Here is a 15,615-nt window from a genome sequence, read left to right as displayed (position 1 = left end):
CAATAACAACAGTGGCATGCAGAAGCAAAGAAAAACAAAAGATGTTAGTCTCTATTTCCCATCAGCAGGCAATGTCTGGCCACTTCCCTGGAAGCAGGGCTTCTGTACGCATAGCGGTTGCTCCAGAAGACAAATGTGATTTTCAAATATCCCATTCTTCTCTTTATTTCTCTTAGCTTTTATTGCAGAACAGAAGTCAGGGTATGGAATATCCCTTTGGTCAGTTTGTGTCAGCTGTCCTGGCTGCGTCCCCTCCCAAGATCTTGCCCACCCCCATCCTAGTGGTGAGGGGTATACGTTGGAGAGACAGCCTTGATGCCGTGTGTGCAAGACTACTCAGCAGACTCAAAATTCTAGTGTGATATGAACATCTTTTTAGCTACTAATATAAAACACAGCACTATGAGGCCTGCTATGGGGAAAATTAACTCTACCTCAGCCAGACCCAAAACAATCCTACAGCTTGAAGTAAAGCACTTTACCCAAGCTGTATAAATTATATTTACCTACATGGACTGTCTTGATTATCACCTTGACCAAAAATTTCACCAGACTATAAATGAATTGACCATCCACTATGAAATACTAGGAAATAGGAAAAAAACAAAAAAATATCTTAAGCAGAACATACATCTTTTACTGATTCAGATTGTCAGAGTTATATATTCAGGTATCACCCTTCCATTTAAACCAATATATCTCTGAGGAGTTGGACTTTTGTTAGCCCTCCAGTTCAGGACTCGATAGCATATTTCATGACACAAGCACAGTATAAGTTTCCTTTAGTCACTGGAGTAAATACTCGCTTGAGCTTGAGAACCAGAGAAAGTTAAAAAGTTTATTTGATGTCCAGTGGCCACAGAAAATAGTATAAACGAATAGCAGTCTTATTGTATGTACAATCATGATGTGTGTTTACTCATTTTAAACTATATGTAAAATCCCACACCCACTGTATCAGTCTTTTTTTGGGTGTACTCCTTAAGCTGGCTTCAGCAATCTTCAACTTTAAAACTTAGTACCCCACCACTTCCAGGTCACAGTTCTGTAATATAATCAGAGTATTATAAATGGTTCTTGTTTTATGTACAACAAATCTCTTTAATCACCCCATTCATCAGTGAAGCCTACATAGCCTGAATGATACACATATCAGAGCTGGAGAACTGCTGTCACAGCAGATGTTAAGATACAGCTTTCAGATCCCCATTTTTCTCTGTTTATGAAGACACCATTTTTCAAAAAATAAAAAGATTTTTTTTTCTCAACTGTTTTGTTGATTATTCCCTGGATGAATGAACTTGAAAACATGGCTTTTGCTGTATTTTCCTTCATTTGATCACCTTCTGCTGAAAAGGAACAAGTGAAAAATTGGCACAGAAGTACGTTAGAAGTTTTAGTTTTCTTTAACCGTTCAGATCCTTTTCCTAAAGGTGTTAAAAATCTTGTTTTAAGATATGAGATTCCATTGCAAGGAACTTGCAGATTGTATTTGTGGGCAAAAAATACCCACAAACATTGAAACATGGTCTTGGGAAATTTAGTTAACAGGTCCCAAATATTAAAAATTCTCTTATCTGAAAGAGGTATCAGTGCAGGAAAACTGGAGGGCTGCAAGGCTTGTTGGTATGTAGCTCATATTAGAGTTTGGATGCAAGCATTTTAAATGAAGTAGGGAAATCAACACTGAAATTGCTGGGGAATAAAAATGAGGAAATGAGAACATTGAGAGCCTTTAATAACATAATTCTTATTTACTTATTGAGAGAAAATGATTTTAAAGTGATTATGAACTTGCATGACCTATAAAATAAGTGACAGAGGGATAAAAACATAAATAGCTCACATTTACAGGCTACACTGGAATCTTTAGGGTTTTTTTAACAAATGTATCTGTCTTGCCTGCTAATTTTCCTTCAGTTAATCAGATTTTTTTCTCCAATTTAGTATATAAAAGCAGTAATAGAAATACTTGTAGGAAGAAGTTTAATATAGAGCATAATTGTATAGCTGCATTGTCTTATGACCAATACAATGAGGTAACTTGAGTAAAACCCAAAATTTTTCTATAGAATACTTTGGAGGAAATGTAGTGGTCCTGTGTCTACAAATTACTGTAAAAGACTGGATTTTTAAAAACGTAGTTGTAGATGACCAAAGGAAAAGAAATATATGCTAGTAAAAAAAAAAAAAAATTTTTTTTAACAAATCCAGTTACTTAGTTTCTACATTGTGGGAAGGTGACTGTTTCTCACTTTAATTCATAGGTATTTCTGGTCTTCACAAATTTAGTGTGGCCCATGTAATACAATTACATCTAGGCAGATATTTACTTCAGCTTTGACATTGGTCTATCAAAAGTCTGGAATAGTTTGCATGTTTTGAGATCTTTTAGGGGATCATTTAACAGGCCTTTATTGACCTTTTATCTAACATTCTTAGCAACTCTGTATCTTGGATGCTAATGCAGTTAAGGATACTGTGTCTATGTTTCTTTCATGTGTATACTAGGAAGGTTAGTAAAGTAAATTACTAAATTCAGTTGATTGACTTTTTTTATTTACTAACAATTGGATTTATGCTCCATTCAGTCTCATTTACAGAAGGAACAATTTTGCAGTGAAAAAGCAAAATATGACATGAATTCACAGAAAAATATGAATGTTGTGTTTTGCACCATAGATCTAAAAAAAAAGTTAGGGAGTGAGTTAGGATATATTAATGATTTTTTTTCAAAGCCTAGCAAATATTTGTGTCAGTCTTCAAAATTAAAGGAAAATTCACTACTGAAAAAGTATGAACCGTTTAAGGACACTTGTATGTAAGTGGTACGAAGAAGTAATTTTAAGTTTACATTTCATCTTTTTTCCCTATGTACTTTTAAATTATTAATACCTCATTGAACACAGTGGAAAAAAGCTGTAAATTCCCCTATATTTGTTTCTGTAGAAGTCATGTTTAACTAGTGAGTTACTGAGCAGAAGGGAGGCACTGAAACAAGTGCTTCATCTTGAAAAAAAAAATCAAATTGTGGAGATAGCTTTACCATGGTACTACATTTTTAGTGCAGTAGCTGATGGATTTTGAACATATTTAATCTGGATGACATAGCATGCTAACTGTAGGAAGCTGGAAGCTCTATGCCTGCAAAATATTACTTTTCTCGTGTGTCCCTTTAAGGATAGACCTTTGTGTGTTGTCATTTAAACCTTCAGTCTATAATCTGTCTGTCCTGTGGCATACATGAAGTAAGCATCAGATGTCTAAATGATTTTCTAACAGGAAAGAGCTGGTTTGCTTGATCTGTGAGTTGAAGTACTGACAAACAAAAGACTGACAAACAAGTTGTCGTCTTGTACATACTGTGTGGCACATAGCTGACAAATTACTTCAGAAGGGTGGTCAGAGCACGTAAAGGCAGTCTTAAGGACCTAGGTCTGCAAAGACATAAAACACTCAAGGAATCCTAACGGTTCTGTATCTTGCAATTTTATTGCTATATTACACAACGCTTGATTCTTTCTTTCAGGTCCAGAAAACCAGCATTTACATAAGGATCTATTTTTTATTAAAAACAGGGTTGCCATCCCCTTAGTATTGTGGCAAAAAACTCATGAAAGAGACTGAGTGAATTGTTACAGCAAAAAGGTAGAAGCTGAACTAAAAAAGAATTGCTTATTTCAAAGGTTCATGTAATTTGAAGCCCATCATATGTTTTTGGGGATATGGCTAACTTACACTTTTAAAACAAGGTTGTGAAGAAAACTCTGCCTTCCCTCGACTCAAACTGCAAAGCTGTCTTTGGGTGGGTAGAACTGGGTTCTGCTTGGATCAAACTATAACTCCAAGAACAGTAGTTTTACTAACAGGAGGTGATACACATGTTCTCTGGCAGGACCAAGTACTTAGACTACTTCTGTTTGTCTTCTACAAGTCTGGTAACCCTTGAACATATGGGCAAAATACCAATGTCCAGGTAAACAGAAACAGACTTCTTTTTACACTTACACATCTGTAAACAAAAATAGTTAACATGATCTCCTTGCAGACGATTGAAGATATAAGTTTATAATTTCTAGGTAGAAGAGGGAGTGGGGGAGGAAGAGGAAAAGAAAATATTTCTGAGTTAGAACTGCATAACCTTCACATTCAATATCATAATACAGATTAAATTTGTCTGAAATATTTTTTTTAAATAAATAAAAAGTAACATGTGAATGGTTAAAACAGAAGTAGATGCCTCATTTATAACAGCCCTCTTTAACCAGAACTAAAACCATATTATTTTCCTAACACATTCATTTCTCAAGAATTGTGAGAGACGTTAGTAAGGCAAACTTTTCCCTGTTCCTATTGCATATGCAGCTATAGTGCAAACAGTAGCCAATGAGCCATGAAGGTAATTTTATCTAGTAGCTTTAAACTTAATGGGATGCAGATGCAATGATAAATTGAAATATGCCACAAAAATCTATGATGCTACTGAGAGCAACTATAAAATGAAATCCTTGCTTCTGTGAAAAACAGAGAAACACACAAGCTTTTCCTGTTTCTAAACCTTACCTGCAACTGTGTTTTTCTATGTTTACAGAGAAGATGGTATGTTATGCTCTTGAAAGTAATGCAATCAGACATAAGGCAAGTCACAACAGAGAACTGTTTGACCAGTATAACAGAGGAAAACTGTAATCCTGAAGGATGGACAGATTTGTCAGTCTGAGATAAAAATTGCTAAGGCTAATTGAAAATCTTTTCAAAGGGTGTTGTAAATTCTGTGTCTTCTTTTTTTTTTTTTTTTTAATAAGGAAAATGGGTGCAGAAAAAATTCCAATTGTATCTCTAAAAATTACTCTAATTCAGAGTTGAGTATGGCTAGTAAAATTTATTTCCAGCATGCTATATGGACTTATCTAATGCTACTTTAAAAATAAAGTGCTCTACATTGTGACAGATACTTTTCCTTTTTTTTTTCTTTTTCTTTTTTTTTTTTTTTTTGTCCCTGCCCCGATAGGCCTGCCTTTGTTGTTTCTCTGGAGCCAGCTTGCATAGTCTTATGTAATATTTCCAAAAAAACCAATACTAAGGTAGGAAAGAAGTAGGCGAAATACTATAGCAGGCAGAGGTCCCCTAAAAGCATTGGCTCTTTAAGAAACAACAGACACATTTCTTGCACATTACAGTGATAATATCTAAAAAAAAAAAAAAAAAAAAAAATAAAAAATTATCCCGTGCACACAAACCCTGTGGAATTCATTAATTGTGAACCCTGGGGTTCACAATTAAGCTCACTAAACAGGAATAGATTTGGTCCCTCTGTCCTATTCATTTGTAACTAATGTAAACCAAAATTAAACCACAGATTTGCTTCTGGCACTTCAGAGTGGTTGCTCAAGTTACTCAAGCCTTTCCCAAAAGTAAACCTAAGAAATTAATTACAGAGTAAATTATAAGTGCACAATAGTTAGCTTTGCTAAACTGATAATATAGTTGAGACTGGCTGAAACAATTTGAGACAAGGCTGTGCAAATACAATTTGTTTGTAACTTGCTAAATGAAAACAAAAATAAATTATCCAGACATTGGATTGGGTACTCTCTCTCTCTCTTTTCCTCTCTCCCTTTTTCTGTATGTATGTATGTATGTATGTATGTTTCTTTTGTCTATTAAATGGCAAATTAACTTACATCAGTAAGTAAACCCAGTGCTTCAGAATTTAAAAGTTCCATTTTCTGCAGGGGAAAACAATAGAATATTTTCATATTCTATATAGTTTGTAGAATCAAGAAGTATGACAGTATTTTCCTTCTGTATCTGCCTGTGGCTACTGCTGAGAACGTCCAATGCAAAACAGCCATAAAGACTAAGAAACTCCCACTGGACAAGGAAAGGATCCAGGGATTGCCTTAGCTTAGCAAATCAAACCCATGAAACCTGAATGTTCTCCTGAATTACATACTTGGATTTAGCCCTTTCCTCATCCATATGACATTATTTTCTTTTAAATAGCTGAATGCAACCAAACATCTGTTTTTGTAATAGTAGCTGTCAGCTGAGGGCTTAATTTAGTCATCTTTGCGAAGTCATAGAGGTTTTGAATTTAAAATGCAAAAAAAAAAATTAAATCAGAAATCACTGGGAAAAAATGGAATTGTGTTAAATGAATGTAGGAAGATTTGTGTTGTCTTTCCTCTCTTCCATGGCTAAGGAAATTGCAGTAGACTTAGATGTGTTTTGTTTTTTTCCCATATTTCACAAACCAACTCACATTTCAGCCGAAAACATACTTAATAAAATGACCATTTTTCAAAATTTGTCCCTGGTTAGTAGGAAATTAAACACTGTAAAGAGAAACCTCATTGCATAAACATGATAAATTACATGCAGAAAAGTCAGCCCCGATATGAAAGAAAAGTAGAAATAAGTACTACTTTCCTCTATGTATCTTATATTTAGGGATTTTTATTAGACACTGGCTTTATGAAACACTTGTCAGGAGCACATGTCTTAGAAGGCAGATTAAGAGGAAAATGCCATTGAATTTACTGTGAGTTTTGCCTCAGTTATCAGAGACTCTTATCATTGTGTTAGCTCACTGTTTTTACTGAAGGTGCTCTTTTAAAGAATTAAACCCCCTTGGCATATCATCTGGAAAACTGTTTTACAAGAGAGGCCATATATTTTAATAGTTGTACTTGAAAGAACGTACTCTTACTGGCAATCTACTTTTCTTCTTTTTTTTTTTTTTCTGTTTTTTTTCCCCTTTCCCCCCCCTTTTTTAAAATTTATTTCATTCTGACACTCCCCTATGGAGTGTGTGAAATAGAATTTTATGCTAATATAACATGATTTTTGAATAACAATGTAGCTGACTAAAAGAATTAAAATGGTTTTCCTGGTATAGAAAGCACTATTCCTGGTTTTAGGCCACTTTTGGAAGATTGTTCTACAATTTTAGGTTAACAAATTTGATATACATTAGAACTTGAAAGCAAGAAATTTTAAAATAAGGCATTGATAAACTGATTAATCAAGAAACACGATTTTAATGAGACATGATTGTTAGTATTAAAGAGAACAGTTTATTAAAGCATAGAGAGCATGTCTATCATGGGATAGAAGTATGTATGTCAGGCTTTAACACTTCATCACCAAACGTTAACTCAAAAATATCCTCATAATTTACCAGCATTACACTTACACCAGTATTGATGAAATTGGTTCAAGGTCATGTGACACTTTGAGGAACTGGAAATATCTGAGTCTCTATGTACCAAATATGTGTCATCATATATTATGCCTAGATTGTGATAAAACATTCTGTATTTATATGGATCAGATATAAATACCACAAATATATCTAAAAAAGATAATCATACAGTAGTAACTTACAAAGCTTCTAATTGGCTAGAAATCCTTTTCAGGATACTCTTACCCCGTTGTCCACATGAGACAGCTTGAAAGAACTGATATCTGTCAGTTCTTGCCTTCTCACAGCTTTTAGTTTAAAAGATGAGTAGAAAGTTCTTGGGCAACTGTGGCCATATGTCATTCCACTGTTTCTCTGCAACAACCTGAGGATCTGTGAAGAGTAGAGTATGTGGCAGTAGAGAATGACTAACCCTCAGGACTGTCATTCCTGTTCTGGGACCAGCATAGATACTATATTGATTACAGGATTCTTGCCTGTGAAAATGCAGCATAAATACAGTTAATTTTTGAAGCAGTGTGCTGAGAGGCAGGAGCTGAAATTTGAAAATTGTTGTACTTCAATAAAATCACTTCTGTCCGGCTGAGAACATAACAATTTATATGATGATCTTGTACTATTGTTATAAGCACTTGGACATGTTTTGTCACAAGTAAAAGATAAAAATTTACCTGAAAGTCATGAAGAGTTTATACCCTGAAATAAGGGGGGAAAAATCCAAGTGATCCAAAGAAAACTAATAATCAAAAGAAAGTTTATCTAATATATATTTTTATGAATGTTTTAGAAGGAAGCATTGTTAAGGTTTCTTAATTTAAAGGCATCTTCTGTGTTCATCTTTTCACGTTCTTCTAGTTATATAACTCATATATATTGTGAGACATTGTGTAGAAATGCAGATATCAAAACCTTGATCCAGAAGAGGTATGTAAGCTGTTTTGTTAAAGGGTAAATGGGCGTTATTCCTAGTTTGCTATGGAAATCTGTTTGTGCTGTGGTTTTTCCACCCACGTTCGTTTTCAGGTACATTTTAAAGGTAGCCAATAATGAATGTTTCAGATTAGGTCTGGTTTCCTGTGCTAAATAATTAGCCGTTATATAGTTCCTCATAACAGCTGTTTTGCATCAGTTGCATGAATTTATGGCAGTATTTATTAAAGAAGAAACACTATATGGTGAATTTCCAATACAATTGAAATTAACTTATTGAGAATTATTTTAAAATTATATTGTTTAACGCAGTTATCGTAAATATGTATGGTGTTGAAACTGTCATACAGGCCAGGATTGTCTAACTTTGTCTGAGAGACTGGGATCCATCAGAAAAGGATGAATGAACTAAACGAATAAGAGAAGAAACAACCTACATTCTACTTCTGTTCATTTTAGACATGCATGCTTCTCTCTATCAGACAAAAAGGAGATTTTTTTTTTTAACGTTCAAAATGTCCAGACACTGATCAGTATAATATTCTCTCTTTTTTAATATTACTTATAAAGATTTATACTGTGTATAACATACTACTCATATGTAAGTTTTATATGAAGTCACAAGAAGATCATCAGATATTTGGAGAAATGGGTTGGGATGAGGAGGTAGGAGACACTCGTGTCATTCTGGTATTCTCCCCTGTATCCTTTCCCTCCCCTGAGGGCTGTGAAAAAACTCACCTGCTGAGTCAAACAGAATTAAATGAATTCACGCATGTACAACATGTGGGCTTCTGTCTACTAGTCACACATGCTCTTTTTTTTTACACAAGGTAACTGCACACATTGAAGAGCAAATACTAGTCATTGCATTGCCTCATATAACTCATGATGACATACGTGTTCATGAACCTGTGTCTATTATTGGCTGGGGAGAGATTATTGACATTCAGGCAATCCTTCAGGTTCTAGTCCTGATAAAGAGTCAATCTTAAATATTGATTGGGAGGCATGGAGGAGGCAATGCAGGTGATGTTTTCACTAATCAATTTCTGGACTATGCTGATGTTTTCTGTTCAAAATATTTGTCTTAGATATATTGTAGCCAGTGACTTCATTGTAATTGCCATAAGCCATCTCACATGGGAGATCTTGGAGGAAATTCTGATGATTGAAGTTGGAGTGAGTTTTGCTACTAGCTTCGCTCTTGACAAATGAATACTGCTTTATTGTTTGAAGCCTTTTACACATTCTGTGATTTCAGAAGTTTGGCTGTACCAATAAAGAATATAAAGAAAGGTTTAGAGTATCCAGCACCCTCTAGCATTGTTTATGAAGCTATTTTGTGTGTGTGTGTAGTTCAACACTTCACTCAAACAGTTTAGATAGATACATTATTTATCTGTCACTAGTTTTCTAAATTATATATAAAGAGAAGATATATCATGGCAGAGAGTGTAATTGCACTGGTGGCAAGCAGTAATAACATAGTTACTATATGAGTTATCACAGTCAATTTCACAATAACTCCTGATAACACCACATTCTCTATTACATAAAATGGAGTTAGAAGTGGAAAATTTGTGTTGGGGAGATAAACAGAAAATTGTTTTTGGCATTCCTTCCATACTTCACGCCTGCTGCCTCCTACTTATCAGTAAACAGAACCAATTACATTATTATCAGAAAACTTGAGAGGAAAAATTATGTAGCTTTTACGTACCAATTTACAGTCTTTTTACAATAATTTATACAAGATCAAGAAAATGTGTACCCCATATGATATCTTTTATTGTTAGTTTGGCTAGATTAAAAAGGTTGCAATCACCTCTCTTTTTCAGTGGAGCCTTCAGTGGGGGAGAGACCAGCACACAGAAGTCAAGCCCTGTTTTCCACCTAGTAAGTAGCCCATTAAGAGGGTGATATTTAAGTTAAATAGATAATTCTAGTTGAATGCTCTAAAAATGAAAATAAAGAGTTTACCCATGTTTCTTCAAATCCTGGGATACAGGAAAGTGTGTGGGCAGCTACTATCATACATATTTTTTCCCCTCTGGCTGTATGTCCTGATTGTATTCTTACACAGAGTAGACAGAAAAGTCATTCCCATCAGGATGATAAATAGTGTGGCAAAATGGTCTTCCTAATGAGACTTACACAAGAGAAACCAGGAGTTTATCTTCACTCCATCTGGGGATCATTGCACCTCTGCAATAATGCTTCTCTGGAGAGTGAATGCATCTGCTGTTGAAAAGAACAGTAGTAATCTCAGCTGTATAGTGTACTAGCAATTGGGAAACATCCCAATGTCCATCTACTTTGCTCTCCTGCTTGATCAGGCACTTGGCTTTAGTGCAGAATTTTATGTCCAGTGCAGGTCAACTGTATCTTACAGCAACAATCAGCATTTAAATATTCATTGCTGAATCTAATGAAATGCCGTCCCATTGCCAGTGTTTAGTACTGGATATAATGTCTCTCAGGCCTTATGTGCATTCAGGTATTGCAGCAAGTGAGCTCTTAAGAGCTAGTGCTGCTTCAGCTGTTCCAAGAGCAGCTGTAAGGCCGCTAGTGCAGACTCCTCAACATCCACTAGCCTCCAAAATATCTACCAAAGGCTCAATTAGCACTGATGCAGCTGAACTGGTGATAAGACCAATGGGAATTTGTGTGCTAAATATCTAACATGTAGACAAAGTTTAGGCTGTCACAGGGATGTAAATGAATGCAGTGTAAGCAACACTGTTACAAGAATCAGGGACATGCATACTATTTTTTTTGCTCCAAGGCAACAAAACTGTGCTAAGAACAATGGGCGTTGTGTATTCCTTGGGGAAACGTCAAACCCCAGTGAAGAAAGGCTGAACTTGTGTCTAACTGGGAAAGAAAAGCCACAAAGCCCACCTGTGGAACTGAGAATGCTATTGCAACAAATCCTGCAGCAAGCATTAATATGGGCTTAAAGTGACTGTGAATTTGGTATTTACTATTGATCTGTGTCCAGGGCAAATATGTTGAAAGCCATATTAATATTGATATCTGGATATTTTCTAATACTGAGTTTTAATTATGCCTAGTGTTGGGCTGTAAATAGAAAATATTTTAATGAATTGTGTAAGTCCCATGTTTTTTACTTTGTTAGCATCTCTCCTCTTTCTATCAGGCTTATTAGAGAAGGATTATACAGGTTGGATAAAACCAGCTGTTATAGGCACAGCAGGTATACACAGCTGTAACAGGATTGTTTTTTTTTTTAGTTCAGTAAGTATACTGGCCAGTATTATAAAAGAGCAATCTCAGGCTGACATTGTTAATCCACATTAAGTTATATGAAAAACAGAAAAGGAAAAACTAGAATAACCCCAGCTACAAGAAATGGGTATTTCACAACTCAGTATTTTAGTAGACAGTTGTAAGTGATAAGAAGACTGTTAGTGAAAGCCTGGTGAGAAATTTGGAAAACTTGAGAGTAAAATATATATTTGGAAAGGAAAAAAATCTTTCAGCTTAAAACAAAACAAAAAAAAAAAAAACAAAAAACAAAAACATTTTACTGTTTGTACCTCAGACTAGCAGGGTTGGGTTTTTTTGTCTATTATAAGGTCTGAAGAGGGTCTCAGGTTTGAGCTGTATCCATATTTTGTATTCACAGCCCAGAAGATCTGTGATAACATATGCTACATCCTTTCCCTGGGTGGCATAGTGACTAAACTGATTTGTTCTCCTTGAAGCATTGAACTGATTTGATTCAGAATATATCCTGAAGCAATTCCTGAGAACAGTGCAGTTTCACATTATTCCTCTACTTAAGTCTGCAGCTTCACTGAATACAATTTTTCATTTTTGTGCATTGCATTTACTGTGAAACAGGAGAAGTACAGAAAATTTTTAGTGGCTACCTTTTTCTGTGGTGTTCCTATCTACTGTACTGTTTTCAACCACTGATGTAAACAGCTCATACAAAGCATGGATATATTTTTGCAATGTTGTATGCACATCTGAGCACTGCTAGTCTTTTCTTTACAGCCACCAGAGCAAGCCAGAAACAGAATGGTGGCTAAATTAAAATTAACAAGAAGAATTGTGATTGTAACCTGCAGTTGAGCCTCAGAGTAAACCTTCAGGAGAAGGTTTACTTTTAATCCCTGCAAGCAAAACTGTGGGGTTCTTTGTGCAAATGAAATTTTAGAGAGTTTGCATAGCCCTTTATTCATGACAATTAGTGCACAGCCAAAATCCTGGAACAGATAATCCTTGCAGTTAGCCTGCTTAGGAAGAAAAAGATTTATGATAATGAAATACATTGTATCAGACAGTAGAGAAAGTTCTTGTCGAATGGCAGAATTTAAAAAGGGGTAGGAAGCATGAGAATTTTTTAATACACAGTTCAACAAGGCAGTTACAGCAGCATTGCTTCAGTCTGTAGAGGTGGTGCAGAATAAATCTCTGTGTCATCAATACAAAGATGAAAGATGCAAGTACAGTGACAGTAAATTCTGGGGTCTATGTCAGCAGTGTAGGAAGAAGGCCAAATTAGAAAACTGATGGCTGTAACCACTGGAATAGGTTTCACCCTGTACTGCTTTTAGTCTTTTTGGTCGATATGTTAGTTGGTTGGTTAGAAATAAGGGTTTTTTTAGAAGGGAACAAAAACCTGTATCTATCAAACTGAGTGAATCAAATTCAATCTTTGTCTCATTTTTGCCCCTATTTCCAATAAGCATGTTTTCTTCAGTGGTTGAAGTGTTGTGACTGAGTATGTGCGTATGCATGTACATATAGATCAGTTAATAAGAAAGCATTCATAATAGGTGTTTTTAGAAGACTGATAAAACTGCCTACTTTTAGACTTTAAAACAAAGCTTTCCTTGATTAACACTCTTTAAGAACATACTTTAATGTTTATTTCCTATGCAGCACCACTAGCTCTCACTATAAACACAGAACTTAATTATGCTCTAAATTACTGAGTGCACACTACCATAAAACTTATGCTCAGAAAAACCTGGAGACATATCCAGGCATATGGATTGTGACCCAGCGTCCTGCTCCAGCCACCAGCACTGTGTCCCTCACCTCACACACCCTGGTGACTCCCAGTGGCTAGTTTTTAGGACACGTACCATTCCCACTTCAGTGGTTGGGGTTGAGATCTCACTTACTCCGGTAGCTGGCACCACCACAGCCCAGGCCCACCTACACTCCAGGTGCTAACAGCAAATTAACTCATGCCAGTCCCCAGGCAGCTGTCATTTAGCCCTGGCAGCACACACAGACACAGAACAGAGAGTGAGATTATGCAGAGGCATAGCTGAAAAAGGAATTAATAAGAAGATAGGATGGACTGCAGTGATGAGGTGCAGGTCTCAGTCAGATGAGCATCCTGTCTGACCATTTTACTACAGTTGTCCAGCTAACTTTATATGTGTTTCTGCCAACCTCCCCATTGTTTCTCCCCAGCCCCCTCCTCCTGCATAGTCCTTCATCAGTTTGTACAGTTTCACTGACCCCACAATATCCTTGACCTTCAAATCTGCAACTCTGTCAGCTGTGAAGTCCTTTGCCTGCAGTTCCTTGGTAGGCCATCAGTTAGTGATGGACCCGGTTTGCTTCTTGTCTTTGTTATGTTTGCTTGTCAGCTTTGTGCCTCTGTATATTTTGTTCATGGCTTCTTCCTTTTCCTTGACATCCCATTTGACAAGGTCTTTGTTCAGGTAGTCCTCCTGAAATTAACTTTTCTATGTTCCCGTATCCTTACCCATAAGCATGAATGACCAGACTTGGTTATTGTTACTGCCTCCTTTAACATTTTTTTAGTCAGTTTTGTGCCTCTGTAATAAATATTCATATTTATGGCTTCCTTTTTCACTTATTTACTCTCTTGCACTGAAAAGTTCCTTGGCCAAGTAACCCTAAGGAATTAGAGACCTCTGCTTTCACATACCATTACAGTGTTTAAAAGCCAACCAACCCACCACACACAAATCCTATGAAACAGTGGAGAAGAAATTGGAAGCTGTTTTTATGGTATGGTGTTTTCAAGAGATGTAAGAGACCTGTTTTTCATTCCAGTGGTAATGATTTTACTTAGAACCACTCTGACAGCAAAAAGGGCTTTGAAGGATAGTTGAGGTCTAATGTTTAGGAAATGTTTTGCATATCAGAAGGCAAGGTTTACCCTGATGGCATGGTTCAGGAAAAATTTTAATTTCAGATGTTCTAAACAAGTGCAGTAGTGCTTGGTTATTGTTTATTTTATATTTTTGTGTAGTTTTATCTTTGTTTTTAAAATGAGAGGCTTTGAGTCAAGTATTTCTTCCTCCTAGTAAAAACTGGAATAGTTTCTTAAATCTCTAGAATTTTCACAGGAAAGGAATGCTACTTTCTGTTTATCTCTACTCTTCCCTGCTCAAATACATATTGCTGTAATAGTTGGTCCCCAGAACTGCTTGTACAGCATGGGTTTGGGGATTTAAACACAAATGAAAACAATCATTAGAAACTCGGCAATAAAGCCAGAATATTTGAAGTCTGGAACATAAAGTCCACCAAGTCAGCCATTTTAATATGTGATTTGGGGATTTAAGTTGCCAGCTCTGAAAGTGCTTTCCTTACAGTATTGTAGTGTTGCCAGAATTCTCCACTTTACAAGGGGAGGATAAGTAGAAACAGGGAAGAGATGTTTTATCTGGAGAAGTTTTAATAAGGAGAAGACTTGGTTTTATAAACACATGTAAGAAAGCCTGTTAATGTTAATTAGAAAAGCCAAACTGCATCATGGAAGATGGAGGAGCTGGCTACTTCTGTTAACCTTCCAAGGGTCTTTGGGTGAAAAGATGTCTTTTTAGTAAGGATTCCTGACTGTATTTTTCGTCAGTCTGATTTATCCCTTCTCTTCAGAAGATGGTGTAGAGCCTGACGTGTAAAGGCAATATTTTTTTCTATAAACTTTTTAACCTCCCCTGATTTTCTGAACATCAACATATTCTCTGTCAAGTAAAACACCTGAAAAGCTCTTCAGTGTGCATTCGGCACCTTGAGCTTCAGAATAAATGTCAGATATAATGGCAATATTTTAAGTATACAATTTCTTTTTCTGGAAAAATGTCACCTGTGTTCTTTGTATCATTAGCAATTGACAAGTAATGAAGTTCCTGGGCCTGAAAACACTGATTATCATTTTAATGTATACAATTAAGTCAGCATATGGAATCAGAGAATAATTTTGTTTGGAAGGAAGCTCCAGAGATCACCTAATCCAACCTCCTGCTCAGAGTGAGCCAAAGACTGCACAAGACCCTGTCCAGTCCAGTTTTGAGTATTTTTCAAGGATGGAGTTTCCACTGCTTCTGAGCAACCGCCAAGTAACATAGGTAGTTGGAATGTCAGATATGTCACTCTTATGTTTGAACAAAAATGTAAGGGTTTTTTACTCATTTACCTTACAAGGTACTTTTTGAAATGCAGAAGAAAACAAC

The sequence above is a fragment of the Falco biarmicus genome, chromosome Z (genome assembly GCF_023638135.1).
Source record: "Falco biarmicus isolate bFalBia1 chromosome Z, bFalBia1.pri, whole genome shotgun sequence".
In the NCBI taxonomy this organism is placed as follows: domain Eukaryota; kingdom Metazoa; phylum Chordata; class Aves; order Falconiformes; family Falconidae; genus Falco; species Falco biarmicus.
This window is presented reverse-complemented; position numbering follows the sequence as displayed.